Here is a 27,584-nt window from a genome sequence, read left to right as displayed (position 1 = left end):
CCCTCGGCAGCCACAAGTCTGTTCTCTATATCCATGAGTCTCTTTGTGTTTTGTAGATAGGTTCATTTGTGCTATATTTTAGATTCCACAAAGAAGTTATTTTCCTGATTTTAAAAGTAGTACATGCTCAGTAAAGAAAACAAAGATTATTCATAACCCTAGAGACCTGAAAATTTATCATTTAAAAAATATTTCTGATCTTTTTTTCAATACAATAGTTTTTCTACTAATACAGTTTGTAGATCTTGCTTTTCTCACTTAACATATTGTGAGCATTCCTCATCTTTGAAAATTCCTTACGATTTGTTTCAAGTAACTAATAATATCACATTCTAGATGTTCCATCCACTTCCTTATTCCTGGACATCAAGAGTTTCGTTTTTCTAATTTTCTGATATTATTTGTGTACATATATAACATCAAGTCTGCTTATATTCCTGCTTTAGAATCCTAGAAATCCTTTTTTTTGTGTGCTTTTTAGGGCTGCACCTGCTGCATATAGAGGTGCCCAGGCTAGGGGTTGAATCAGAGCTGTAGCTGCTGGCCTACACCACCACTCACAGCAATGCTGGATCCTTAACCCACTGAGCAAGGCCAGGGATTGAACCTGGGTCCTCATGGATCCTAGTCGGGATCATTAATGCTGAGCCACGATGGGAACTCCCTAGGATCCTAGAAATCCTGAATGATTGTATCAGCAGTTTTCAAACTTTTTGCTTTCCAGATCTCTTTACACTCTAAAAAAATATTGAGGACCCCAGAAAACTTGTTTGTATGGGTTATATCGATATTTACCAAAATATAAATTAATAAGCATTTAAAAATGCATATTAATTCATATAAAAATAAGAAACTCATTACTGTTAATATAACATTTTAATGATTAATAACCATTTCAGAAAACTAATGGGAAAATAGCCTTGTTTTACACTTTTGCAAATCTTTTTAATACCCTCTTAATAGAAGAGAGACATATCTGCTTTTGCACTCAGCCTGTTGGGATGTGCTGTTTTGATTAAAGAATGTGAAGAAATTCTGGCTTTAGACAAGGGTGTAGTGGAAAAGGGAAGAGTTAATTTAATAGGCTTTTCGTGTAATTATGGATATTTTTGTTACTGCATGATACCCAACAAGTGGTAATTTCTTTTTTTTTTTTTTTTTTTTTTTTTTTTGTCTTTTTGCCTTTTCTAGGGCCGCTCTTGTGGCATATGGAGGTTCCCAGGCTAGGGGTCCAATTGGAGCTGTAGCCGCCGGCTTACGCCACAGCCACAATGCAGGATCCAAGCCATGTCTGCAACCTACACCACAGCTCATGGCAATGCCAGATCCTTAACCCACTGAGGCCAGGGATCGAACCTTGCAACCTCATGGTTCCTAGTCGGATTCGTTAACCACTGCACCACGATGGGAACTCCTGGTAATTTCTTAAAAGTTAATTGCAACGCGGATTGTGAAACCATATTATAGACTTTTGGCCAGTTTTGAAGTTTGAGTGGATCTTTTGCCCATGCATGATTTTTATCATCATGCTTTTTGTTCGTTTTGCAAAATGTTGACTGTGAGTTATGCAAATCTTCTAAATGTTGTCACCTTTCATTATACAGCATCAAAAAATCGCATTTGTTAATCAGAAAAGTCTGTAAGATTTGAAGCTGTCACACTTATGGTGATGGATACAGAGTTTTCCAATATTTGATTTTTCCCTTGAAAGCTCAAATTTTTTCGTTGGCAACAAATACTATCAGTTGTTTCCCTTGAAGTGACAGGCTCACGTTGTTTATTTTTGAGAAAATGTCTGCCAGATATCCATATCTGAATAATCATACTTTGTTCATCACTCCTCCAAGTAAAAATGGTTTTCCATGGAAAAAAGCTTCTAGTTCAGCTCTCAAACAGTCATACAAGTCCTTCCCCTTGAGACAGTCATCACACATCAATGTGCAGTAGACGTATTTGTATTTTCTTCTTAAATTGTTTCAGAGAATGTTGAAAGAATGTTGAGATTGAATACAATTAATAAGTGAATCTTAAGAGATTCTTATATGAAACTGGCTTTTTTTCTTCCTGCAAGTGTGTGATTCTCAGGACAGTTGTGCCCAGCTTTGATTTGTCCTCAGGAGCTAGCAGTTTTGCCCACTGTCTTATTTTTTTTTTTTTTTTTGCACCATCAGTGCAAACGCCACACAGGGGAAAAGGCAAGTCATGTCTTACTATTTCTATAAAAATAGTTTTGACCTTGCAGACCTCTGAGAGGGTCTCAGGGACTCCAGGGGTCCATTAGCCACACTTTAACAACCGCTGGCTCTTTTAAACCAAAGGATATTTATGTCCTGAAGGATTTTGATGTGTATTGACAAATTACTATCAAAAAGATTGTATTAATTCAGTTACCAACAGGGCATGGGAGCATGTTTCTGCAACTTTTGCCAGTATTGAAGAGTTATCATTTAGTCTTTAATGGATCAAGAATGACATCTCATAATTTATGTTTTTTGACTATAATGCATTGTATATTTTCCCAATTATTTATTGACCATTCAATTTTCTTCTTGCATTATGCGCCTGGTGTCCTTTGCCTAATTTTCTAGTGGAGTGTTTGCTCTTATTATTTATTGATTTGTTGTTATTTATTGATCTGCATATGTTAAGGATGGTGATGCTTTATATATCATATTTTTGTTGCAGATATTTTCCCAGTAGTTGGGATTTTAAATGTTCTGTTTTTATGTTTGTAACTTTAAATTTATACTTTTTTTGCTGAGAAAGTCCTTTCCTGTTTCAAGATATGAAAAATATGTCTTTCACCTAATTTTTCCTCTAAGAATTTTATGGCTTTCTTATTCTTAATTCTTTAATCTTCTGGCTGCATTTTATTTTAGTATTTGTTCAAAGGTAAAGATGTAGCTTAATTTTTCCCAAGCTTAACTTTTACACTGTGGCTTCTATTTGCTAGTCTTATTTCTCTATGGCCTCTTTGTTTCACGGAAATTACAACTTGGGCAGCCCCCTAAACCGCTCAAGTCCCAGAATCCTCCAGTTTAAAATGGAGGGGGTAGGACTTTGTGATGTCTAATATTTTATAGCTCCCCAACTCACCTTCATTCTATTCTGCTCTGCAATTGTACTGTTAATGGGCCCTTTGGCCCCAGGAACATAGGACTTACTGCGTTTAAGTACTTGCTGAGGAGACAATCATTGATTCGCATCTCCCAGCCTATTTCCTGGACTTTCTTTCAGGCAGAAGCCCCCAGCCTAATCAGGTATTACTTATGAGGTTATACTTTACATTATTATTTTCCTGCCCAAACACTACAGATGTTATTGATTATATATTCTTTATATATATCTAAGTGTATGCACATATAGAGATATTTCTATCTTATTTTGAAATAAGTTTAAATTTACCGAAAAGTTTCAGAAATGTTAGAATTCTCATCTACCCTTCACCCTTAATGTTGATGTAAGATGTTTTACATAACCACTGTACATTTGTCAAAATCAGGAAATTGATTTCCATGCAGTACAGTCAATTAATTTACAGACCTCTTGAAATTTGATAGTTTTGGAGTTCCCATTGTGGCTCAGTGGGTTAAGAACCTGACATAGTATCTGCGAGGATGTGAGTTCCATCCCTGACCTTGCTCAGTATATTAAGGATGCGGCGGTGTTGCTACATGCTATGTTGTTGGTCACAGATGAGGCTCAAATCTGGTGTTGCCCTGGCTGTAGTGTAGGTCTGCTCCTGCAGCTATGATTCAGCCCCTAGCTGGGGAACATCCATGTGCCACAGGTGTGGCCATAAAAAGAAGAAAAAGGATAAATTTGCTAGTTAAAAAACAAAAATTAAACTAATGTCTATTTTCTATTTTAGGATCACACGTCGTATTAGTTGTCATGTCTTTTTAGTCTCCTCCCATCATGACTGCTCCTTACTGTTTTTTGTTTTTGTGATCTTGGCACTTTTTAAAGAATACTGGTCAGTTATTTTGTCAGACATCCCTAGGTTTTGTGTCTGATGTTTTCTCATGATTACATTAAGGGTAAACATTTTTGGCAAGAATACCGCAGAGGTGATATTGTGCCCTTCTTAGTGCAGCATATCAAGGAGGACCTGGTTTCATATGTCTTATGGCTGCTGAGGTTAACCTTATTCACTTGGTTAAGGGGTGGTGTCTTCCAAGTTTCTCCATTGTAAAGTTACCAACGTTCCCTGTCTAGTAAGAGCCTTGTGGGGATATCCTTTGGAATGATGCAAATATCCTGTTTCTCATTTCACACTTTTCCCCACTGATTTTAGCATCTGTCAGTGGTTCTTGCATGAAACAGTTATTATGGGTATTTGCCTATTGGTTATTTTCTATTTCTTTCGCTCCTTCCATTGCTGTCATCCACTACCATCATTTTATGTGAAACAACAATCCATCCTATAGTCAGCCATGATTTTCACTGGTCCTTGCAGTTTATTCAACCTCTTAACATCTAGTCCATAATAATTCACTGTCTGCGCACTATGTTTATGGCATTGTTTGGGTAATTTTTAGAAAGCAGAAAGGATAATGTAGTAATTAATTTTGAATAACTAGTAGCCTGAGGAAAGAGTCTAAGACACAGTTCAGATATAGTTAGTCAAGGTGGATTCTTAGAGCAGATATACCTTGGTTAGAAATTCTTTTGCCGGTAAACTAAGCCCTTGGTCACAATTTAGTTTTTCCCTGAGTTCATTTGCCACATACAAGTTATCTGGTTACTATTTATACATATACTAATGAGTTGAGAGTCAAACTCTTGATTTCATAAATCTCTAGGAAAATAAGTATCTTTACCTTTGCTTTATCTTTTCTCCTAAGGGTCCTGGCACAGGTTTTTCTTTTTTTTTTTTTTTTTTTAATTTTATTTTCCCACTGTACAGCAAGGGGGTCAGGTTATCCTTACATGTATACATTACAATTACAGTTTTTCCCCCACCATTTCTTCTGTTGCAACATGAGTATCTAGACATAGTTCTCAATGCTATTCAGCGGGATCTCCTTGTAAATCTATTCTACGTTGTGACTGATAAGCCCAAGCTCCCGATCCCTCCCACTCCCTCCCCCTCCCATCAGGCAACCACAAGTCTCTTCTCCAAGTCCATGATTGATTTTCTTTTCTGAGGAGATGTTCATTTGTGCTGGATATTAGATTCCAGTTATAAGTGATGTCATATGGTATTTGTCTTTGTCTTTCTGGCTCATTTCACTCAGTATGAGATTCTCTAGTTCCATCCATGTTGCTGCAAATGGCATGATGTCATCCTTTTTTATGGCTGAGTAGTATTCCATTGTGTATGTATACCACATCTTCCGAATCCAATCCTCTGTCGATGGACATTTGGATTGTTTCCATGTCCTGGCTATTGTGAATAGTGCTGCAATGAACATGCGGGTGCATGTGTCTCTTTTAAGTAGAGCTTTGTCCGGATAGATGCCCAAGAGTGGGATTGCAGGGTCATATGGAAGTTCTATGTATAGATTTCTAAGGTATCTCCAAACTGTTCTCCATAGTGGCTGTACCAGTTTACATTCCCACCAACAGTGCAGGAGGGTTCCCTTTTCTCCACAGCCCCTCCAGCACTTGTTAATTGTGGATTTATTAATGATGGCCATTCTGACTGGTGTGAGGTGGTATCTCATGGTAGTTTTGATTTGCATTTCTCTTATAATCAGCGATGTTGAGCATTTTTTCATGTGTTTGTTGGCCATCTGTATATCTTCCTTGGAGAAATGTCTATTCAGGTCTTTTGCCCATTTTTCCATTGATTGATTGGTTTTTTTGCTGTTGAGTTGTATAAGTTGCTTGTATATTCTAGAGATTAAGCCCTTGTCAGTTGCATCATTTGAAACTATTTTCTCCCATTCTGAAAGTTGTCTTTTTGTTTTCTTTTGGGTTTCCTTTGCTGTGCAAAAGCTTTTCAGTTTGATGAGGTCCCATGGGTTTATTTTTGCTCTAATTTCTATTGCTTTGGGAGACTGACCTGAGAAAATATTCATGATGTTGATGTCAGAGAGTGTTTTGCCTATGTTTTCTTCTAGGAGTTTGATGGTGTCCTGTCGTATATTTAAGTCTTTCAGCCATTTGGAGTTTATTTTTGTGCATGGTGTTAGGGTGTGTTCTAGTTTCATTGCTTTGCATACAGCTGTCCAGGTTTCCCAGCAATGCTTGCTGAATAGACTTTCCTTTTCCCATTTGATGTTCTTGCCTCCCTTGTCAAAGATTAATTGACCATCGGTGTCAGGGTTAATTTCCAGATTCTCTATTCTGTTCCATTGGTCTGTCTGTCTGTTTTGATACCAGTACCACACTGTTTTGATGACTGTGGCTTTGTAGTATTTCTTGAAGTCTGGGAGAGTTATGCCTCCTGCTTGGTTTTTGTTTCTCAGGATTGCTTTGGCGATTCTGGGTCTTTTGTGGTTCCATATAAATGTTTGGATTGTTTGTTCTAGTTCTGTGAAAAATGTCATGGGTAATTTGATAGGGATTTCATTGAATCTGTAGATTGCTTTGGGTAGTATGGCCATTTTTACAATATTGATTTTTCCAATCCAGGAACATGGAATATCTTTCCATTTTTTTACATCTTCTTTGATTTCTTTGATTAAGGTTTTATAGTTCTCGGCATATAGGTCCTTTACCTCTTTGGTCAGGTGTATTCCGAGGTATTTGATTTCGTGAGGTACAATTTTAAAAGGTATCGTATTTTTGTATTCCTTTTCTAATGCTTCATTGCTGGTATACAGAAATGCAACTGACTTCTGAATGTTAATCTTATATCCTGCCACTTTGCTGAATTTATTAATCAGTTCAAGGAGTTTTGGGGTTGAGTCCTTAGGGTTTTCTAGGTATAGAATCATGTCATCTGCATACAGTGACAGTTTGATCTCTTCTCTTCCTATATGGATGCCTTTGATTTCTTTTGTTTGTCTAATTGCTGTGGCTAAGACTTCCAAAACTATGTTGAAGAGCAGTGGTGAGAGTGGGCATCCCTGTCTTGTTCCAGATTTGAGTGAGAAGGCTTTCAGTTTTTCCCCATTGAGGATTATATTTGCTGTGGGTTTATCATAAATGGCTTTGATTATATTCAGGAATGTTCCCTCTATACCCACTTTGGCGAGGGTCTTGATCATGAATGGATGTTGAACTTTGTCAAATGCTTTTTCTGCATCTATTGAGATGATCATATGATTTTTGACTTTTTTTTTGTTAATGTGGTGTATGATGTTGATTGATTTGCGTATGTTGAACCATCCTTGTGAACCTGGGATGAACCCAACCTGGTCATGGTGTATAATTTTTTTGATATGTTGTTGGATTCGGTTGGCTAAGATTTTGTTGAGAAGTTTTGCATCTATATTCATCAATGATATTGGGCGATAGTTTTCTTTTTTGGTGGTATCTCTGCCTGGTTTTGGAATGAGGGTGATGGTGGCCTCATAGAATGTCTTTGGGAGTATTCCTTCTTCTTCAACCTTTTGAAAGAGTTTAAGGAGGATGGGCACCAATTCCTCTTTATATGTTTGATAGAATTCACCTGTGAAGCCATCTGGTCCTGGGCTTTTATTTGTAGGGAGTGATTTTATGACCTCTTCAATTTCATTTCTAGTGATTGGTCTGTTCAGTTGGTCTGTTTCTGCTTGATTCAGTTTTGGTAGGCTGTAAGATTCTAGAAAATTGTCCATTTCTTCCAGATTGTCAAACTTATTGCCATATAGTTGTTCATAGTATTCTCTTATGGTTTTTTGTATTTCTGCTGTATCCGTTGTGATTTCTCCTTTTTCATTTATAATTTTGGTGATTTGGTTTCTTTCTCTCCTCTTTTTAGTGAGTCTGGCCAGGGGTTTATCAATTTTGTTCACCTTTTCAAAGAACCAGCTCTTGGTTTTATTAATTTTCTCTATTGTTTTTTGAGTCTCTATTTTATTGATTTCTTCTTTGATCTTTACAATTTCCTTCCTTCTGCTGACTTTAGGACTTCTTTGTTCTTCTTTTTCTAATTCATTTAGGTGGAGGGTTAAGTTGTCAATTTGGGATCTTTCTTCTTTTTTGAGAAAGTCCTGGATTGCTATAAATTTCCCTCTGAGCACTGCTTTCGCAGCATCCCATAGATTTTGAGAGGTTGTGTCTTCATTATCATTTGTTTCAAGATAGTTTTTAATTTCCTTCTTGATTTCCTCATTGACCCATTGGTTTTTTAGTAGCATGTTGTTTAGTCTCCATGGAGTAGGTTTTTTCTCTTTGCTTTTCCCATGGTTGATTTCTAATTTCATGGCATTGTGGTCAGAGAAGATACTTGAGATAATTTCTATGCTCCTAAATTTATTGAGATTCGCTTTATGTCCCAATATGTGGTCGATTCTTGAGAATGTTCCATGAGCATTTGAGAAGAATGTGTATTCTGATTTTTTTGGATGTAGTGTCCTGAAGATATCAATTAAGTCTAACTTTTCTATTGTTTCCTTTAGGATCTCTGTTGCTTTATTGGTTTTCTGTCTAGAGGATCTGTCCATTGATGTGAGGGGGGTATTTAGGTCTCCTACTATGATTGTATTCTCATCAATATCTCCCTTTATGTCTGTTAATATTTGTTGTATGTATCTGGGTGCTCCTATGTTTGGGGCATATATGTTGATGATAGTAACATCCTCTCCTTGGATGGATCCCTTAATCATTAAATAGTGTCCTTCTTTGTCTTTCTTTATGTCTTTTGTTTTAAAGTCTATTTTGTCTGATATGAGCGTTGCAACTCCTGCTTTTCTGTCATGTCTATTGGCATGAAATACTTTTCCCCAGCCTTTCACTTTCAATCTATATGTATCTTTTGTCCTAAGGTGAGTTTCTTGTAGGCAGCATATTGAAGGTTTTTGCCGTTTTATCCACTCAGCCATTCTGTGTCTTTTGATTGGGGCATTCAGTCCATTGACATTTAAGGTGATAATTGATAGATGATTATTTATTGCCATTTGATCCTCGTGTTCCAGTTGATTCTATGGTTCTCCATTCTTCTTTTTTTTTTTGGTTGGATGGTCTCCTGTTATTATCTGCTTGAGTGTATTTTTTTTTTTTCATTTTTTGCAAATGCAATATTTGGTTTTGGCTTGTGGTTGCCCTGTTTTTTAAGTATGCTAACCCCTTCCCATAATTGTGTGTTTTAGCCTGATGGTCCTGTAAGTTCAAACACTTCATTATTATATTAAAATTAAGAAGAGAGACATACATACAAACAAAAAGGATTATTTACCTCCTAACATCCCTTGCCCACATTTTATGGTTTTGATGACTCTTTTATTTTTTTCTTTTTAATTTTATTTTGTTTGAAGCATGTTCATGATTAAATCTGTATGCTGGCTTATTTGAGTGACTGCTCTCTGATTGTATCTTCCTCAGTCCTAGTTCTTCCTCTTCTTCTTCTTCTTCTTTTTTTTTTTTTTTCTTTTTTTTTTTTTTCTTTTCTTTTTTCTTCCCTTTCCTTCCTTTCTTTTTGGTTTAGAGAAGCCCTTTCAATATTTCCTTTAACCTGGGTTTTGTGTTGCTGTATTCTTTAAGTTTTTGTTTGTTGGGAAAAATTTTTATTTCCCCTTCTATTTTAAATGATATTCTTGCTGGATAAAGTATTCTAGGTTGCATATTTTTTCCTTTGAGCACTTTAAATATCTCTTGCCATTCCCTCCTGGCCTGTAGTGTTTCTGTAGAGAAATCAGCTGATATTCTTATGGGGGTTCCCTTGTAGGTAACATTCTGTTTTTCTCTTGCTGCCTTTAGGATCCTCTCTTTATCACTAACTTTTGCCATTTTTATTTTGACGTGTCTTGGTGTGGGTCTGTTTGGGTTCAGTTTGTTTGGGGCCCTCTGTGCTTCTTGTATCTTGAATCCAGTATCCTTTAGATTTGGGAAGTTTCCAGCGATAATTTCTTCAAATATATTTTCCATCCCCTTATCTTTTTCTACTCCTTCTGGAATTCCTATTATGCGTAGATTGGCCCGTTTTATATTATCCCATAGGTCTCTTATATTGCTTTCCAGTTTTTTGATTCGGTTTTCTGTCTGTTGACCAGATTGAGTGATTTCCATTATTCTATCTTCCATATCACTGATTCGTTCTTCTGCATTATTCATTCTGGTTTTTACTGCCCCTAGTTCAGTTTGCATCTCTGCAAATGAATGTTCTAGTTTTTCTTGGCTCCTCCTTATATTTTCTAGCTCCTTTCTGAGGGTATCTGCATTGCTGTTCATATCTTCTCTTAATTCCTTCAGTATTTTCACTATTTCTCTTTTGAACTCCAGGTCTGTCAGACTGCAGAGATCAGTTTCATTGTTGACTGTTTTAGGTGAGTTCTCCTGTTGGTTTGACTGGGGGTGGTTTCTCAGCTTCTTCATCTTGCTTGTTGTCTTCTTTCTCCTGAGGGAGTTGTACTCTCCGTTATCGGGTAGTGTTTGCCTTGTCACTGCCCTGGAATATTTCCTGAGGGCTGTCGTTGTTGGTCAATCTTTTTTTGAGGCAGTGTGGCTTTTCTGGAGTGTTGATGGGACTAACAGTGTTTCTTTGAAGCAAAGGAGGACTTCCTGAGGGCAGACAGGACTGGGAGGTCCACCCCACGATGGTAGCAGATTTCACTTGGTTCTCAGCACCCCCTGGGGTCTTGGGCGGGTAGCAGGGCCCTTGGAGGCTCAAGAGGTTCCTCCCCAGGGCAGCCCGACTCAGAAAGACCGTCTGAGATCTTTTCCCGATTCGGCCAGGCTTGTTGCAGCTTTTCTGGGCTGCAGGGGGTCCTGCCTGGAGCTGGCAGTCCTATGCAGCTGGTCCACTAGGTCTCAGCACCCCTTGGGGTCTTGGGCGGGTAGCAGGGCCTTTGGAGACTCAAGAGGCTCCTCCCCAGAACAGCCCGACTCAGAAAGACCGTCTGAGATCTTTTCCCAAGTCGGCCAGGCTTGTTGCAGCTTTTCTGGGCTGCAGGGGGTCCTGCCTGGAGCTGGCAGTCCTATGCAGCTGGTCCACTAGGTCTCAGCACCCCCTGGGGTCTTGGGCGGGTAGCAGGGCCCTTGGAGGCTCAAGAGGCTCCTCCCCAGGACAGCCCGACTCAGAAAGACCGTCTGAGATCTTTTCCCAAGTCGGCCAGGCTTGTTGCAGCTTTTCTGGGCTGCAGGGGGTCCTGCCTGGAGCTGGCAGTCCTATGCAGCTGGTCCACTAGGTCTCAGCACCCCTTGGGGTCTTGGGCGGGTAGCAGGGCCCTTGGAGGCTCAAGAGGCTCCTCCCCAGGGCAGCCCGATTCAGAAAGACCGTTTGAGATCTTTTCCGGATTCGGCCAGGCTTGTTGCAGCTTTTCTGGGCTGCAGGGGGTCCTGCCTGGAGCTGGCAGTCCTATGCAGCTGGTCCACTAGGTCTCAGCACCCCCTGGGGTCTTGGGCGGGTAGCAGGGCCCTTGGAGGCTCTAGAGGCTCCTCCCCAGGGCAGCCCGACTCAGAAAGACCGTCTGAGATCTTTTCCCGATTCGGCCAGGCTTGTTGCAGCTTTTCTGGGCTGCAGGGGGTCCTGCCTGGAGCTGGCAGTTCTATGCAGCTGGTCCACTAGGTCTCAGCACCCCTTGGGGTCTTGGGCGGGTAGCAGGGCCCTTGGAGACTCAAGAGGCTCCTCCCCAGGACAGCCCGACTCAGAAAGACCGTCTGAGATCTTTTCCCAATTCGGCCAGGCTTGTTGCAGCTTTTCTGGGCTGCAGGGGGTCTTGCCTGGAGCTGGCAGTCCTATGCAGCTGGTCCACTAGGTCTTAGCACCCCCTGGGGTCTTGGGCGTGTAGCAAGGCCCTTGGAGACTCAAGAGGCTCCTCCCCGGGGGAGCCCGTCTCAGAAAAACCGTCGGAGAATTAGGTCGATCTATTCACGGCCTGGCTAGGCTTGTTCTAGCTTTTCTGGGCTGCAGGCCTTTTCTAGGGGGCTGGTGGTGTTTGGTGCTGCTCTGTGGAAGTGTAGCCCCTCCAAAGGGCAAGCAGGCCTGTGCAGGGAGAGCCCCTGCGGTGGTAGGCTTCAGGCAGTTGTTGAGGCCAGCCCTCCTGGATGGCAGGCAGCCCCAGGTTCGGTGAGAGCGTAGGGGGTGGCGGGGGTGGGGGGAGGGAATGCACTGGGAAGCACAGCTTTCTGCTAGCTAGCGGGCCTGTAAGCTTGCTGTGGCGTGGGGGGTATTCTATGGGGACCCACCCCTTCTTCTCTCCCCTCCCCAGCACGGGCGCAGACCAGGCTCTTCTCCCAGGTTCCCTCTGAGGCGGCTTTCCACTTCCCCGCCCCTAGAGTATTGCTCCCTTCCTCTGCGACAGCTTTGTTTTCTAGTCTCCCAGGCAGTCTCTGCCCCGTCAAATGGTTTAGAGACCTCCCAAGCAGTTTCCGCTCTTCCCCGCCCCCCTAGCCCGGGGACTAATCTCTGGAGCCGAGGTCTCGGTGCCCAGCCCCCCCCCCCCAGGCGTCCCCCGGCCCTTTCTTGGGGACTAACCTTCGGAGGCGAGGTCTCGGTGCCCAGCCCCAACCCAGGCGTCCCCCGGCCCCCTCTCGGGGACCAACCTTCAGAGCTGAGGTCTCGGTGCCCAGCCCCCACCCAGGCGTCCCCCGGCCCTTTCCCGGGGACTAACCTCTGGAGCCGAGGATTCGGTGCCCAGCCCCCACCCAGGCGTCTCAATTTTTGGTGACTGTGCCCGTAGTTCAGATGGTCCGTTGGGTTCTTGATCGTTTTTCCGTACTCCGACTTACTGCTACACTCTTCTCTGCATCTGGAGATTCCTCCGGTTCGTTTGATCTTTCCCCCGGTAGGAGACTTTCCAGGGTGCGGGATCCCTTTCTCCTCCGCAGTTCCCTTTCGGGAGCGCCCGTCCCGCTCGGATTCACCTTCTCTCACTCTCCTCTTTTCTCCCGTTCTGCCCAATAATGTCATGAACTTCTTGCCGTTATTGGAGTTTAGGTTCCTCTGCCAGCGATTGGTTGTTGTTCTGTGCGAGTCATTTCTTCTGTAGATGTGCTTTTTTTGTTGTGTTTGTGGGAGAGGGCGAGCGTGTCCCCCTACTCCTCCGCCATCTTGTCCTCTCCGGCACAGGTTTTTCTAATGGTGTTTTCCACATTTCTAAGCCTTTTTTTTTTTTTTTTTTTTGATCTTGGTCGGTACTATCTACAGTACAGGCAACCATTCATTCATATGAGACTCTTCCTAGGGAAATCTCAAAAGAAGTAGTTAAACACTCATTTGGCTGGGCTTTCTCCTCAAACTAATATACATTTGATTCATTTGCTTGACGTCTTCACCTAACTCTGAGAACTGGAGGCAAGGCTGGCTCTATTGTGTATTTGCCAGTATTGAACTTTGCAATTCTTGATGTTGAACCTAGGGATGGAATCTGGTTAGGAGTGGAGTAGCAAAGGGACGTGTTTGGGACAAACACAACCATTTTGCTTAGCTTTTACATTTTTCTAGGATGTTTAGTTATAGTTGTCCTTTACTGACTCTCCTCCCGTCCCCCGCTGCCCCGCCTGTCCCCTTATCACATTGAAAACTTTATATTCCATTGTTTTTGGTCCCAGTAATAATTTGTTCTTGGATGACCTGGCTCTGCCTCTTTTTATCTGAGTCACAGTTGCCTCATTTGTAAAAGGAGGGATGAAGATCCACAGCCAGGAACTAGGGGAAGCAGGATTCAGACCCAGACAGTGATACTTCCTTCTACTCTTCTGTGCCTTAAGGCTGTTGTGAGGATGAAGTGAAATCAGACATGTTAAACACTTAGTGCAGTGTAGACATCCTGGTAAAGTATTTAAAGGATGGTAAATATAATTTCTATTATTATTAGAATTTAGTAAATGGCCTTACAGTAGAAGAAATGTCTGAGTAGTAACCTTTGAAACACATAAAGCACAGTTTTGCATTGATATGGGTCCATTGATTAAATGGCTATGAACACATAGATTTGATCATTAGTTGAATATGGCCTGGATATCAGAAACTTGCCTTAAATCTTTCATAGCAATATATAGTGCCATTAAAACAAAACAAAACAAAACAAAAAACCCAACTTTTAAACCTAGATTCACTGTTTTGTTTGTTTGTTTGTTTTGTTTTGTTTCTTAGAATAACAGTAGCATATTGCAAGTATAATTAATACAGTAGGGCTTGGTTTACTTAAATTGGAAGAATATTGCTTTTGGCCCCATTCTTGCAATTGAATTGAGAGTTGGTACTCAATTGGTGATCAATTTTCTATACTTCTGATAATGTTATGGTAGACTCGAGTTCTAGAATGATGAGTGAAAATAGCTCATAAAGGGAGAAAAAGTCAGCCTTTTTGGAAATTCTTTGGGTGAGCTGGAAATTCTTTGGGTGACTTTTGCCGAGGAAATATAATTTATATGACCTTGAAAAATAATACTCGTATACTTAGGAAATATATCTAGTTGTATTTCTGTATGAATCATTATTGCAAATTGGAAAATAAATTGGTCAAAAAATTGGCCTAAGTGTATGATTATTTCATGTATTTTGTCATCTTTTAAAATGTGATTTTTTTTTTTTTTTTTTTTTTTTTTTTTTTTTTTACTCTGTAAGATTTTAGGTTTTTATTTTATTGCTGCATTGTAGCCTAGCTTTAAAGACTCTTCTGGAAGGTTAAGTGTATGGTATCTTCCTTTCTGAAAAAAGTGCTTAGCTTTTCTCAGATATGTGTGCCCCTTTGTATTTGCATAGTTGCAAAAGTGAGATGAGCTTGAATTCCTACAAAGGAGTATTTGAAGAAAACCTCAGTGTTATCCTAAGAAGAACCTACATGCCAACAATATTTCTTATTAGTTCGAGGGGGAGACTTTTATGTTATTAGGTTATTGATTTCATTTTTAAGTCTATATTCAGACATCAGATTTTGGTATACTAAGTAAAAACCCATACTGAAATATTTGCTAGTACAATAAAGAGGAATTATATATTTCCCTAGGAGAAGAATGTTCAGTAGATGTATAGGGTAATAATATTTTATTATTTGACTTTCAACAAATGTTGACTGAATTTACCATTATGCTTTTATTACACATTTTGTGCAGTTTTGCCATATTGGTTGAATTTTCCTTATAAAGCAAACAACCAATATAAAAGTTCTTTTTCAGAGTAAGTATGAAAAGTGACCTTAATATATAAAAGTCATGTACTGGTATGAGAATCATGTGGGAGATGGGTAAAGAAGAAATTTTCCTTTATTTTATTTTTAGTTGTCTTTTTCTTGAAGGGAAATGTCTCAAATATTTGTTTTAGACATTCTGCTTTATATTGCTTCTGTGGTAAGCTGGTATATAGTGAGCACAGGAAAGGTGTTTGGTTAACAACTTCTTAGTGAATGACAAGTCTCCATTTCTTAGGGGAATAGCAGACAGCTGGATCCAGGATGATTTGGTCATGACTTTGAAACCAGCATGGAGCAGTCTGTACCTAATGGATTCATGATGGCACATGGCTGGTCATGAATCCAGCCCTTTCCTGGCCACTCTGTCAAATATTAATGCCTGCCTCTGCTTTCTTCTGTATATCCCTTGATAATATATTTAAGGAGGCATCTTGATAATGCATTTAGGAGTTAATAGCTTCCTTCTTGCCAAAGAATAGTGACACAGTTGGCAGTGTCCGCTTTTTCAGGGGCATTCTCTTTTTAAAATTAAAAATTTTTTTTTAATCTAGTATATATTTTGAACTGTAACTCCAGTGAACAACTGCAGTCTCATTGAAATAACTAAGAGCTCTGCAATTTTCCATGCAAAGTAAAATGTTAAACTATCTCAGGACTTATTTCTTTTATGTGTTTTAAATATTGAGATTTAGCTGCTAAAAATGTTTGAAATCTGTTAAACTTAGAGAAATAACTTCAACACCATGGGAATAAATATTTTGAAACAAGCAATACAAGTAGAGGAAAAAGTAAGTGGATTCATGTCTCTTGATACTGTAATTCAGTTTTACATAAGCCCTAGGCCTTTCCTTGACTAAATGCTGGCTCATCTGAACTGAGGCAATTCTGTGTGAAGCTCAGGCTTTTTCTGAGGTTGTCCTGGGAGCAGTAGTCATTTACAAGACTGAGACTTAAAATAGGTCAGATATTTTCACCCTCTTCAACATAACTCATAGATTTATTTTCAATATTTTGGTTATTGTTAGACCAGTCCTTTGCTTCATGCCCCCAAAAAGGATGAGATATAAACTCTGAACTAGTATCTATTATGTTTTAGGAAATAGGAGGACCCTTGATGTTTACAAGGGCTATCACTTATGTCTGTTCAAAATCCCCAAATATACAGTTAACATTATATTGGATGGCAGAGGTTTGTAAAGTTTGTGGTATGGGTATTTGGTTAAACTCATTTATTTGCCAGTTGACTTACTGCTCCCTACATCAGCATAGGAAAGATTCAGATTTATCCTCAGCAAGTTCATGAATTAGCATTTGTCATAGATATTTGTGGTCACTTTCAAATTGTCAGAACTGGGTATGTTTTATCTAGGAGTGCTGTGGGTACCTACCTCCAGCTTTAGGATGAATAGAAATGCAGGCTAAAACCACGTTGTGCTTTGTAACTCATCCTATGCACACCTTAGCCCCCTAAGATTCCATAACTTGGGAGATGCAGTCTAAAACTTGGGAAATAAGGTCCTGTGTAGGTGGCCTTTGTAGATGGGAGGTGGGAGAGCCAAGCATCATTTAAACACATCTTCTTGCAGTCACACATGAAATTAGACTGGCAATTTATTTATTTATTTTTTTCATTTTTTTTGTTCCTGTCTACAACTCTTCCAAGCTGAGATCATCTTTTGCTTAAGGTATATTACACTGCTGTTTGTTTTTGCTGATAATATTGGTAGAGAAAGCCAATAAAATTTGAAATTAACTTGCACTTCAAGCCCCATTTAGCTAAGATGGTAAATGGACTGGGAATATAAGCGAGGCTCTTCGTTGTATGGCATTAAAAACCCCAACCCATTATAGCTGGTTTACAGTGTTCTGTCAATTTTCTACTGTACAGCATGGTGACCCAGTTACCCATACATGTATACATTCTTTTTTCTCACATTATCATGCTCCATCATAAGTGAATAGACATAGTTCCCAGTGCTACATAGCAGGGTCTCATTGCTAATCATGCTGTACAGTAAAAAATTGACAGAACACTGTATACCAGCTAAAATGGAAAAAAAATAAAAATCATTATATAAAAAATAAAATAATACAAATTAAAGAATTAATTTAAAAAATGGCTTACAAAAAATAAAAAAGGTAAAAGTGGGGGAAAAAAAAGATAACCCCAACCCTTAGAACCCAGATGTAATAAATAGTTCACAAACAAAACATCATTTCTTAATGAAGTTAGCAGTTCTCCAGATTCTCATTTTCCTGAGGCTAGCTATAATAGATACTAAGGAAAAAGTATATTTAAGCCCCAATTTATAACATTTTGAATTTTTAGTTGTACTTTGGTGGGCATGTTTGGAGTTGCATACCTTTCTTATTATTTCAGATTCAGTGACTCAGAGAGATTGAGATACCAACTACAGATCATCTAGGCAGATCTGTTAGTGTTACAGAGGCAGAAACTGAGGGGAGAATCTGACCAAGGCTGGAGGTAAACTCTTCTTTTGTGCTGTTGAATTAGAGATCCTAACTGCCTTAGGAGTCTAGGGACCAGGCTGGTATCAGCCAGGAGTGAAGAAATGGAACCAGCCTGGTTGGGATGGTAGCAACAACAGGAAAGGACAGTTTTGAGCATAGGCAGGGCAGCCACAACCTTATGCCCTCCATTGTTGTCACACCAGAATGTGGGCCAAGGGCTACCAGATCTTCTGTTCTTTAGAAGGCGGCTCTAGATTTGATTTTTGAGGAAAAAAGAAACCCTGAATTTTAAATATTGTCAATTTGTTTGAATTTTTAAAAATGCTGTGTGGGCCAACAGTTTCCTGGCCAAACAGAACGAGTCTGTGGGCTGACTTTGGCCTGCAACCAGTGGCTGCTGGAGCTGATTCTTCCCAGCTTGGGAGAGCTGATTGGAGGGATCTTTCCTCTACTCACCTTGGTAGCTTAAAATCAGCCATGGTGGGAATGTTTACACCACAGAAATTGGCCAATGCTTCAAACCTCGGCTGCTCCCATCCCTGCCCCCACTCAAGGTATTTCTTAAGTCCCTGAACTACTGCATAGCATCAGCAGTTTGAGACCTTTGCATTACACCTTATGGCCCTGTGGCATATCTTTTCCAGAATTTTCTTTACCCAGTTTATTGTGACTTTCTAGCTTTTTTTCCTGGAAAGGGCTTATAATACATAACATCTGACCTCACTTATTCTTAGAAATTATAATATTTTTGTGAGTTTTGAGCTTTCTCTAGCCCTCTCCTCCACCTCCCTTTTTTTGGGGGGGGGGAATACATATTTTTTTCCCCACCATGGAAATTAGAACTCCAGTCAGTACCTAGTAAGTATATTGTAGGTGTTATGAAACACAATGGACATTTGATTGAACTGACCTGAAGAAAATGCTGCATGGTTAAAAAAAAAAAAAAAAAAAGCTATATGCCTATGTCTCATTTAGGAAAATTAATCCCTTTCAAAATAGATTGACCGGCTAAATTTTGTGATTATTCACTCTGTAGGAATTTAGAAATGCTCTAATGGTGTACCTGAGGGGTTTGTCATCATGTCATTAATTATTTTTAGAGAAACTTCAAGCTTAGTTGTTACTCTTCACTTGGCTGTTACTCCAATATTTTTAAAAAAGAAAAGAGAGCATCTCTGCAATTGTAATGAAAAACAGTGGGAAGCTAGCCAATTGATTACAACCTGATTTGGTACAATTTTATAAAGATTCAATTATCACACTTTCAGATGTATTTGTTTTCTACATCCAAAGTATTGGTAATAAAATAATATGACAACACACAACTAAAACAGAAGTGGACAATAAAATTAACAATGTTAGGCAAGCATATGTACATTTTAGAATGACAAGTGGGATTCTTTGGGGGGATGGGCCCACACCATGGCCCGGTGGTACGGAGTTTGGCAGAGTTTTCATGGCCCATGCTTGACCTTGGGTGGTTTATTTAGTTCTCTCTGCTTATGGTTAATTATTGTATAAATCAATAGTAAGCAAAACCCTATTATTGTGAACTCCAGGAGGCTGTGCAGTTTTTTGTTGTAGAGGCCATTTTAAAATATTGTTTGAAAGAACTTGATTCTGGAAATAGACTTGTGAATTTTGGCTTCATGTCTTACTTGCTGGGTGACCTGGGGTGACTTTCTTCAACTCTTGGTGCCTCTTGGTCCTTATTTATAAAATGGGATTGTTAGGAACTTGACATGAGATAGTACATACAAAAAAAAGTGGGAATATTAAAACCCTATATTTTTAAAGTATGTTCTTATCTAATTACTTTTCTCAAATGACACCCTCCCCCCATGTTCTGGAAGATCTTTTACATTCTTACCTCACCTTGTAACAAGATGATTATGAATTTATTAGAGCTGTTTGGGTGGATACCAGGTTTTGAGTGAAGGTTCTGTACTAGGCAGTAGTTTGAGTCCAGTATTAAGATTAATGAATTTGAAGATCTAGTGTTTTTAAATAATCTTAAAATCTATTCATGGTGCTAATACTGATTATGAAAAGACCTTGTGGTAAGCCAAAGAAATTGCAGGAACTTTTTAAAAAGAAAATAGATGTATTTTTTTAAGGCTTTGCTTATTATTAATTACAATGTATTATAGAATGCTGTCTGCAAAGAAAATTTGTTTAATTTATCTTATTTGTGCAGTTCTGCTGATCATATAGTTGCAATAATAATGAGTTGGGCAATAGAGCAATTTTTGCCCTTTCTTTTCTCTTTTATTATAGAGCATATCTTCCCCTAAGTTCTAGGTCAAAGAGAGGCTTTCAGGTTTAGACCTACTTCACTTAAACTGCTTAGGGCAGATTGGAATAAAAGTATTGAAACTGGTTAGAGATCTTCATGCTTCTGAAAAAAATAGTACTTAAAAAATTTGAGTGGCACTCTTGAAAAATAGTTGCCTATAGCCAAAGATTATGGACTTGAGTCATAACTATACTATAGATTGTATTTTGAGGACAATTATTTGCCATATATAACTCTTCTGAAGGGTGAAAACAAGGCTTGGTTAGTTTTCATGTTAGAGGTGTGTTAGTAGTTTAGATTTGGTACCTTTTCATGAAAAATATTTTATTCATGCGATAGCTTTTTGGACAGTTGTGTTCTGCACTGTATTACGGTGGCACAATAAATTGCTGAATATACTGTCTGCTGAATATGACTTTACCATGAAAAATTTGATGCATGGAGAAGGAAAGGTTGGAATACATCAACCTCTTTTGACAGGGGACTTTGAATTTTGACCCAATACAGGTGACCTTTGTGCGCAATAAAAGTGAGCTTAATCTCGAGGTCAAGGTGGAGGTGAATGGCAGGGCACTGTGGCAGAGCTTATGCTGATTGTGGGTACTTCAGAGCCTAAGTGACTATTGGCTAAATGGGAGTATGGCACCTTTTTTCCCCCTCCAATTTTTAGCATTTTCCAGGAGCTCATTTATAGCAAGTTGTTTAGTTTTTTAATGCCGTCCCATTTCCTCAAAGTTCAGCTATCTGTTTAGCTGTGGTAAGTTTGTTTTTATAAAGTTTACTGTTTCTGAGTGAGAGGCATGAATGTGCTATTATTTTCTCTTCTGTAGATAAGCCAGAGCTAAAAATAAAACTGTTCTTACGGCTTATAGAAAAGACAACTGACATCTATAACCTTGGAACTGAAAATACATCTTCTCTTAAGAGGGTTTATTTCTTTGACAAGTTGAACTTTTGTCATCTAACTTTGGAACTGTCAGGAGAATTTTTAAGTACTTTGTACCTTCATCTAGATTATAATTAAGGGAACTCTCATGACTTACTGTCTTCAAAGGTTTAAATGATTTAGAGACTGGTTATTCCCTTGAAAGTTTCTTTGAAATGCCTCTGCTAATGCATGCACGTTTTAATATGATATAAACTATTCTTAAGGTTTTGCTTGCTGTGCATAGAAGGAAAATTGTCCTAAAACATACATTTCACTATTGAATACCTCAGCTGTTTTTGTCATAGATGAAATTGCACCTTAGCAAACATCAAAAAAAAAAACAAAAAACAAAAAACAAACAAAAAAAACCCCTGCCAGCGTTACATTGTCTGAACACTTAGTGAATACTCTGCCCACATAATTGGTTGAAACAGCAAACAGTTGGGGGAGAGTGTCAGAGACTCTAATGGAAAGAACTTCTACTCTTTTAATCGAGCCTGCAAAATCTATTCCCTGGGACTGATCAGCTCTGGAGCGCTGGGGTTTGATGATTGGAATGGCAGGAAACCATGCTTTCAGGACAGAATGAATTGGCGAGGCCATCCATCATTTGTTAGCACACGCTGAAACGTGGGCCCTGTGTGCAGAGGCCTGTGATTTAGTAAATACCGGGGAGATGAATAGCGCTTACACACAAGGGGAGATATTGCTGTCCTTCAGCAGCCTGAGACCCAGGCGCCTGCCTAGAAGGCCATCTGACGGCACATCATCAGTAACTGGCCTGTCACAGTCAGCGGTGCCCAGCGACCATCGCCAGTATATTAAATGCATTTTTAATATCTGCTTCAGTAGATTTAATGAAGAAAATTTAGTTTCCATACTCCAAGCACTGCTTCCTGAAGTGTTCGAAAGCATGGACTCTTGCCTACCCCAGAAAGGGGGGAAGACCATGCTGGCAGTTAGGAGAGTTGATTGAAAAGGACACTTAGACAAAATAACGTGCAAACAAAAAATGCTTTTGGCAACATCGGCATCTTGTGGATATAAAAAACGCTGTCTCTCTCTTTTTTATAAAGACGTTTTGGCTTAGTTCCTTGGGCCCTGATTCCCTCCTTTCCTCACAAGCCCTTTCCCTAGGAGGGTTGAGTCCACTGCTAAGATATGTAAGCCTACTGATCTGAAAGGAATATTAAGGAAATATCAAGATTTGGCGTTTTTTGAGGAGAGGCTCAATTTTAGATGAGTTTGTGTTTTGAGATACCTGTTTGGTTCTTAGGCTTTTTACATGAAGATGTAAAATAGGATTTTTCCTAGCTCATTGGCCTCCACATTTTTGTTGAACTTGCTAATCAAGTTGGTGTATTTTTTGTCTGGTAGCATGCTCAAAATGGAAAAAAAAATTGTTGGCAACTTGATTAAAAACTGCTCTTGTACTTTCTTAGACTATAAGGTTTCTTTGAAAATTGTAATTTAAAAATGCTCTATTTTTCTGTTCTGGCAAAGTGTATAGATTCCTTCTTTTTAATGAGTTTCAGTGTTGACATTATTTACTACAAAACAGCAAGACAACCAATTAGATATTGTTGCAAGCATGCACTTTAAAGGTTTCCCCTCTTGTTTAAAAAGAGAAAAAAAAAAGAAAAGCCAGAATATGCTCTCATGCTCACAGAAGAAGAAGCTACGGAATGGGACCTATAAATCTGATTCCTGTATGTGTCAAAACAGTAATGTAGTAAATGCATATTATTATAAAAATTTAAGACATGTCTTAAACACACTTACATTTTTATAACACGTGGCAATATTAAATAATACATTTCCTTGTTAGCATCTGTTTGCCGTCATTGTTGGCAAGCCCTATGATTTATTGCTTAAATTAATGACCAAGACCATTTTGGACCTGATATATGCCCCTAAGCTTATTACATCACTAAATAAAATAAAATGTATGCACTTGTGACAGAGTTATTTTTATAATTGTTTATCCCTTTAAGTGCCCCTATTCAGTGATTCACTGAGAGGTTCATAATGGTTGGCTTGTAACCAGAAAATAATCTCCGAAAGGTAAAATATATTTCTTGTTTAGAAATAAAATGCCAGACTGATGGTGATGATAGGGAACCCAGCAAGAATTTGCAACACTCAAACCTGTTCTTTTCTTCAGCACTCTCAATTAACTCTTGTTCAGTTTTTTTTTTTATTTTTTTTTATTTTTTGAGGCATAACCTCTCCACCACCACCCCAGCACTTACAGCCATCTGTTAATACTGGTGCTCATCTCTGTATGACCCCTTCTGTATGAGTAGAGTGGTTTTGCTCTGACATAGAGCTGCAAGGGTTAAATTGTTCTTTACAAGGACTTTTTGCAGGTGCCATTATCATCATGCATTAACCTGAGCAAGATTATTTTCCTATTTTTAGTTCTTTTCTTTTGGGGGATTGGAACTTTACTGTTTTTATATTGAACTCTATTTGACTTCATAGTCTTTATCTTTCCTTTCTGAGGGTGCAGTATGATAGACCCTTCAGTATTTTTGCAGGAACCTGTTATTCATCTGAAGTCACTCTGCTGCCTGCCTTGCAATAACCATATAATATGACTTTGTGGTTTTCTTGCTCCACGTGAGTATCTTACTGTCAGCTCTCCTGTCATGTGAAGGGAAGGCAAAGTTTGGGAGAAGCTGAAGCTGTTCTTCTGGACTGCACTGTCTGCACCTTGAAACATTTGATGTCTATTTGAGTACTTGAGCATCAGTACTTGTGGGGAGATTATTATTTTGGAGATATCTTGGGACGATTATCCATCATAAATGGAAACAAAATTTAGTTCCTAAGGGAGATCTTTTCCTTGTCATATTTTCATCTCACTTTTATTGCATCATTTTAAACAAAATAGTTCCCTGAAAATTGAAAGTTTTTTCTCCCCTCTTAGTATTCTTTCCCAAGGCGGCTGATCTGATAAAGTTTTTAGTGGTTCTCTCAAAAATGATTAGGCCAACAAACATTTGTGTTGTTCTTGAAAAGTTATATTGACCTTTTCTACTTTGGGCTCTCATCTCACACCACTGATCTTTATATTATCCTTTTCATCTCATCGTCTGGCTTCCAGACAAAACATTTTAAAGGAAAATTGATGAAAAGAAGTCTTAAGTGCCACAAATTTTCTCTCTCTTTCTTTATCCCCTTCACCCCCTTTTTTCCTCTTTAGTCTCTTGGCTATTTGAATACTGGCTTAGATCCACTGAGATTTTTTTTCCTTTGACCATTGCAGTTACTTTTACCTGGAAAGTGTACGTTCCTATCTTTTGCTTTCTGTTTGACTGATGGTGAATTCCTCAAGGATAGGAGCCCTGTGTTTTGCTGTGATTTTATTTTCCATTTCCTCCTGTGGTTGCATGGTATTGAGGTTCTTTATGTACTAAGTGAATTCTTGCAAACTTCCTTATACAGTCCAGTGCTTATTTTTATGATCCCCTTTGAGGAGAAGAAAAGTTAAAAACGTGATTCTTCTTTTTTTTTTTTTTGGCCAGTGTTGTTCTATCTAGCGCCATACAAGGAACTTGCTGTTCTTCCTATGGTTGTTTCCTAAGCTACCACTCTCTGGGTCAGGATGTTTAAGTCCTATTTAAAAATATTAAAATATTCAGTAGGCAGCTAAGTGCTCAGCCTAGTGTACTACTTAACACTAAATGAAAGTAAAATATAACACAGACATGGAGCCATTTGTTACATTTTAGTAGATGAAGCAATGGCTGTGTAAACCTTAACCTTGTAATTTTGTGAGTTCCACTTTATCATGTAGCTGTAAAGGCAATCAAAATAAATCATGGGAGATGAATAAATATTTTCTAGTGCTTTCTCTGGGCTTTCAGAAGTGATGCTTGATCCATGAAATTTTAGTAAGTGTATTAAATAAAACAATATGATGTGCACTGTGTCAGAGCTGATAAATTATTCGGTATAGGACATTTATACAACATATGTTGAGCTGCTATGTGAACAGCTTAATGACTATAAATTATGTTAATCTGACTTGCCATTTTTACATTTTGTTAAAATTTGCACTATTTATACTGCAGATATATATGAGTATATGTTATATATATATGTATATTATATAATATATATGGAGGGGCAGAGAAAAGAAGGCATAAGAAAGTCTCAGGTCATCTCTGCGATGTTCTGACAGTGATCCGGGGCTCCTCAGCTGTGCAGTATACATAACACAGATGTTGGGGAGTCATCTGTCAGCCATGCCTCTCCTATGGAGTTAAAGTTCTAGAGGGAAAAGAATTTGACACAGTGCTGTCACTGTTACATTTTCACAATAGAAGAGCATGCAAATATTGAACCTCCTGCTTAGCAGCAGTGCCCTGTCTAATGTCTGTGCTGGTTAGAATAAAAAATCATGGGTGCATCTTGGGCTCAGAGATCTGACAAAGGTCATGCTATGTTGGGCATTTGAATTGGAAATCGTCTGGACTTAGATTTTATAAAGCTCCCACTGTTGTGTGTGGGGAGAATTTCAGCAGGGTTTTGTCCCAGGAGAGGCCTCTTAGGCCCTTTTCTGTCCTATGAATGAATTTAGATGTGAGGGTTACTCCTGCCTTAAAACTGTTAAGTTCATTTTGCATACATCCCTAGAGAGAAAAACTGGCAGATGCTTTTGTCTTGGAAGTGTTTAAAAGAAAACTGCAGAGCAGGAACAAGAGAGAAAAGGGGCCCTGTGTGGAGTCCCAGAACATTTTGGAAATGGCCAATATGCAGTTTTCATCAGTATGAAGGCGGGGTGCAATATGGTGCCTGTAGCTCACGAGGGAATATGAATGTTGATTAAGCATACTCCCAGGCTTTGAAATTCTGAAAGCAGTGTCAGAATAATGGATGTTGAGCAAATGTCAAGCATTTGTTAATTTCTCTGTTATTTGGAGTTTATCTACCATGATCAATCAAATAAACTAGTGCTTCTCTCTTGTGGCATGTGTCATTGATATGGTGATTAGGTGGCTAGAGAGACCTTCTGTTTTTTTTTTTTTTCCTTCTTCTTCCAGGTAGCAGAGCTTTTCAGTTGAAGATTTGTTTATGTCTTGGTTGAGTAGAAATTTGGATATTAACCGAGGGCTCTGGTGTTGGTATAAAAATTGGTGGCTGTATGCCAAAGATATTAACTGTGGTGCCATTTACACCCAAAGAGCTAGTGCTGGTGTTATGATTTCCATCTCAGTATTGTTTCCACTAGTTTCTAAAACTTGGATATAAAACTGGGTGAAAGAAATTCAGTCCTGGAAGAATGCTGACCTTTTAACATTTGTCCATAGAGTTTTCGATCTTTTGTTTTTGCTTTTAAAAAAAATTTTCAGTTTCAGTGATTAATTCTAACTTGGTTATTAACGTCAGTTCTTGAGAGACAGTAGATTTGCTTCATGTGGTTCAAAGTAATTTCTTTATTATTTTTGGGAAGCAATGCTACAGTGTTTCGATGTCCCAAACTTAACTGATCAAAAGGTTCTTTTTAGCAGTTACTCAGATACGAATTATTGCAGAATCCTGACATTCCATGGTGTGAGGGGTAGTTTTCCTTTTAGAATGTGAACGGCCTTACCAACTGGGATTCCATTAGGGTGGACACTAAGTACCATCTTAAAGTAACCAAGGACAGTGTAACCTGGACTGAAAGGGGGTCTTTGGGTGAAACTACAGTGCTGGAATCAAGACAGACCTGTAATCAGAGATTTGGCCTTTTCTTTTGCATAATGAAGCTCACATGATTCAGATGAAGACTAGTAGAGCCCTTGCCCACCCTTGCCTTTATGATTCTTGGGATGATCTTTCCTCCTGAAATGATCTGCCCCTTGTTCTTAAACCCCAGTGAACTTTCTCTTTAGTCAATTTGCAATTAGGCAGCCACAGAGATTTCAACCCATGAACTGCCTGTGTGGTTTCTGGAGGGCTCTTTTTATTTTTTTTTCTTAAATGTTTTTCAACTTGCCATAATATCTCAAATATATGACAATTTCCAAAGTGAAAAGTCTTCAACTTTTTTTCAGGTTAGGATACTTTATCCTAACCATCTCCATTGAGCCTTGGGTTTTGGCTTTCTCTGGGGCTGGAACTCCTAACCATCTGTGTAAAATCCTCATGTCCTGCCTGGTACCCTCTGCCAATGAGCTCTGCCACAGCAGAGCTTCCAGCATCATACAAACAGTACCCTGGATGGGCCTTTCTAGATGTTCCTCTGAAAGTGCATCATGACCATGCCCTGACCACAGCATCACTGAGTCATTCACTTATATCATGCACTGAAACACTCAGCCTGTTACTGATACACAACTCTCAAATTTATTTTCTATTCATGGTGATAAGGCTCTTATTCCTAGTTTAGATTAGAAAGACAGGACAAATCTTGTTACATTGTTAAAGATTAGAGTGTAATAACAAGAGAGAAGGAGTATGAATTTCAGATACTATTAATTCTTAATCTTGTGTACTCATGAATGCTTCTCAGTTCCCCAGCAGAAGGTGCTGGTAGTTTTGGTAGGTGGTGTCCCCCAGCACCAGCCAAACTATTTAGCCACTATGTCTTATATTTCACTCAACTCTTCCAGTGTCTACAGATACCTAAACTTTCCTTCCTTGTGTATTGCAACTACAAATTAACAACTCATTTAAAAAAAAGTGCTAGGATAATTATTGTTTCTTATTGAACACGCATTCCAATGAT

The 27,584-nt window shown here is 38.9% G+C and overlaps 1 protein-coding gene and 2 long non-coding RNA genes across 11 annotated transcripts in view; 2 read left to right on the top strand and 1 right to left on the bottom strand.

Moving 5' to 3' along the window:
- CDIN1 (CDAN1 interacting nuclease 1) overlaps positions 1–27,584 on the top strand; it is a 237,487-nt gene that overhangs the window by 3,716 nt on the left and 206,187 nt on the right. The window lies entirely within an intron of this gene.
- The window catches only part of LOC110261472 (uncharacterized), a 53,727-nt gene that overhangs the window by 22,591 nt on the left and 3,552 nt on the right, over positions 1–27,584 (bottom strand). The window lies entirely within an intron of this gene.
- Positions 596–17,254, top strand: LOC146406407 (uncharacterized). Its single transcript, XR_014814531.1, has 2 exons — positions 596–4,860; positions 13,103–17,254. It is a non-coding gene; the product is annotated as an uncharacterized LOC146406407 (long non-coding RNA).

Source organism: Sus scrofa, chromosome 1 (genome assembly GCF_054392235.1).
Source record: "Sus scrofa isolate SSC_HxYL_T2T_F1_AM1 chromosome 1, Sscrofa_HxYL_maternal_Yorkshire_Landrace_v2.0, whole genome shotgun sequence".
Classification (NCBI taxonomy): Eukaryota; Metazoa; Chordata; class Mammalia; order Artiodactyla; family Suidae; genus Sus; species Sus scrofa.
This window is presented reverse-complemented; position numbering and strand designations above follow the sequence as displayed.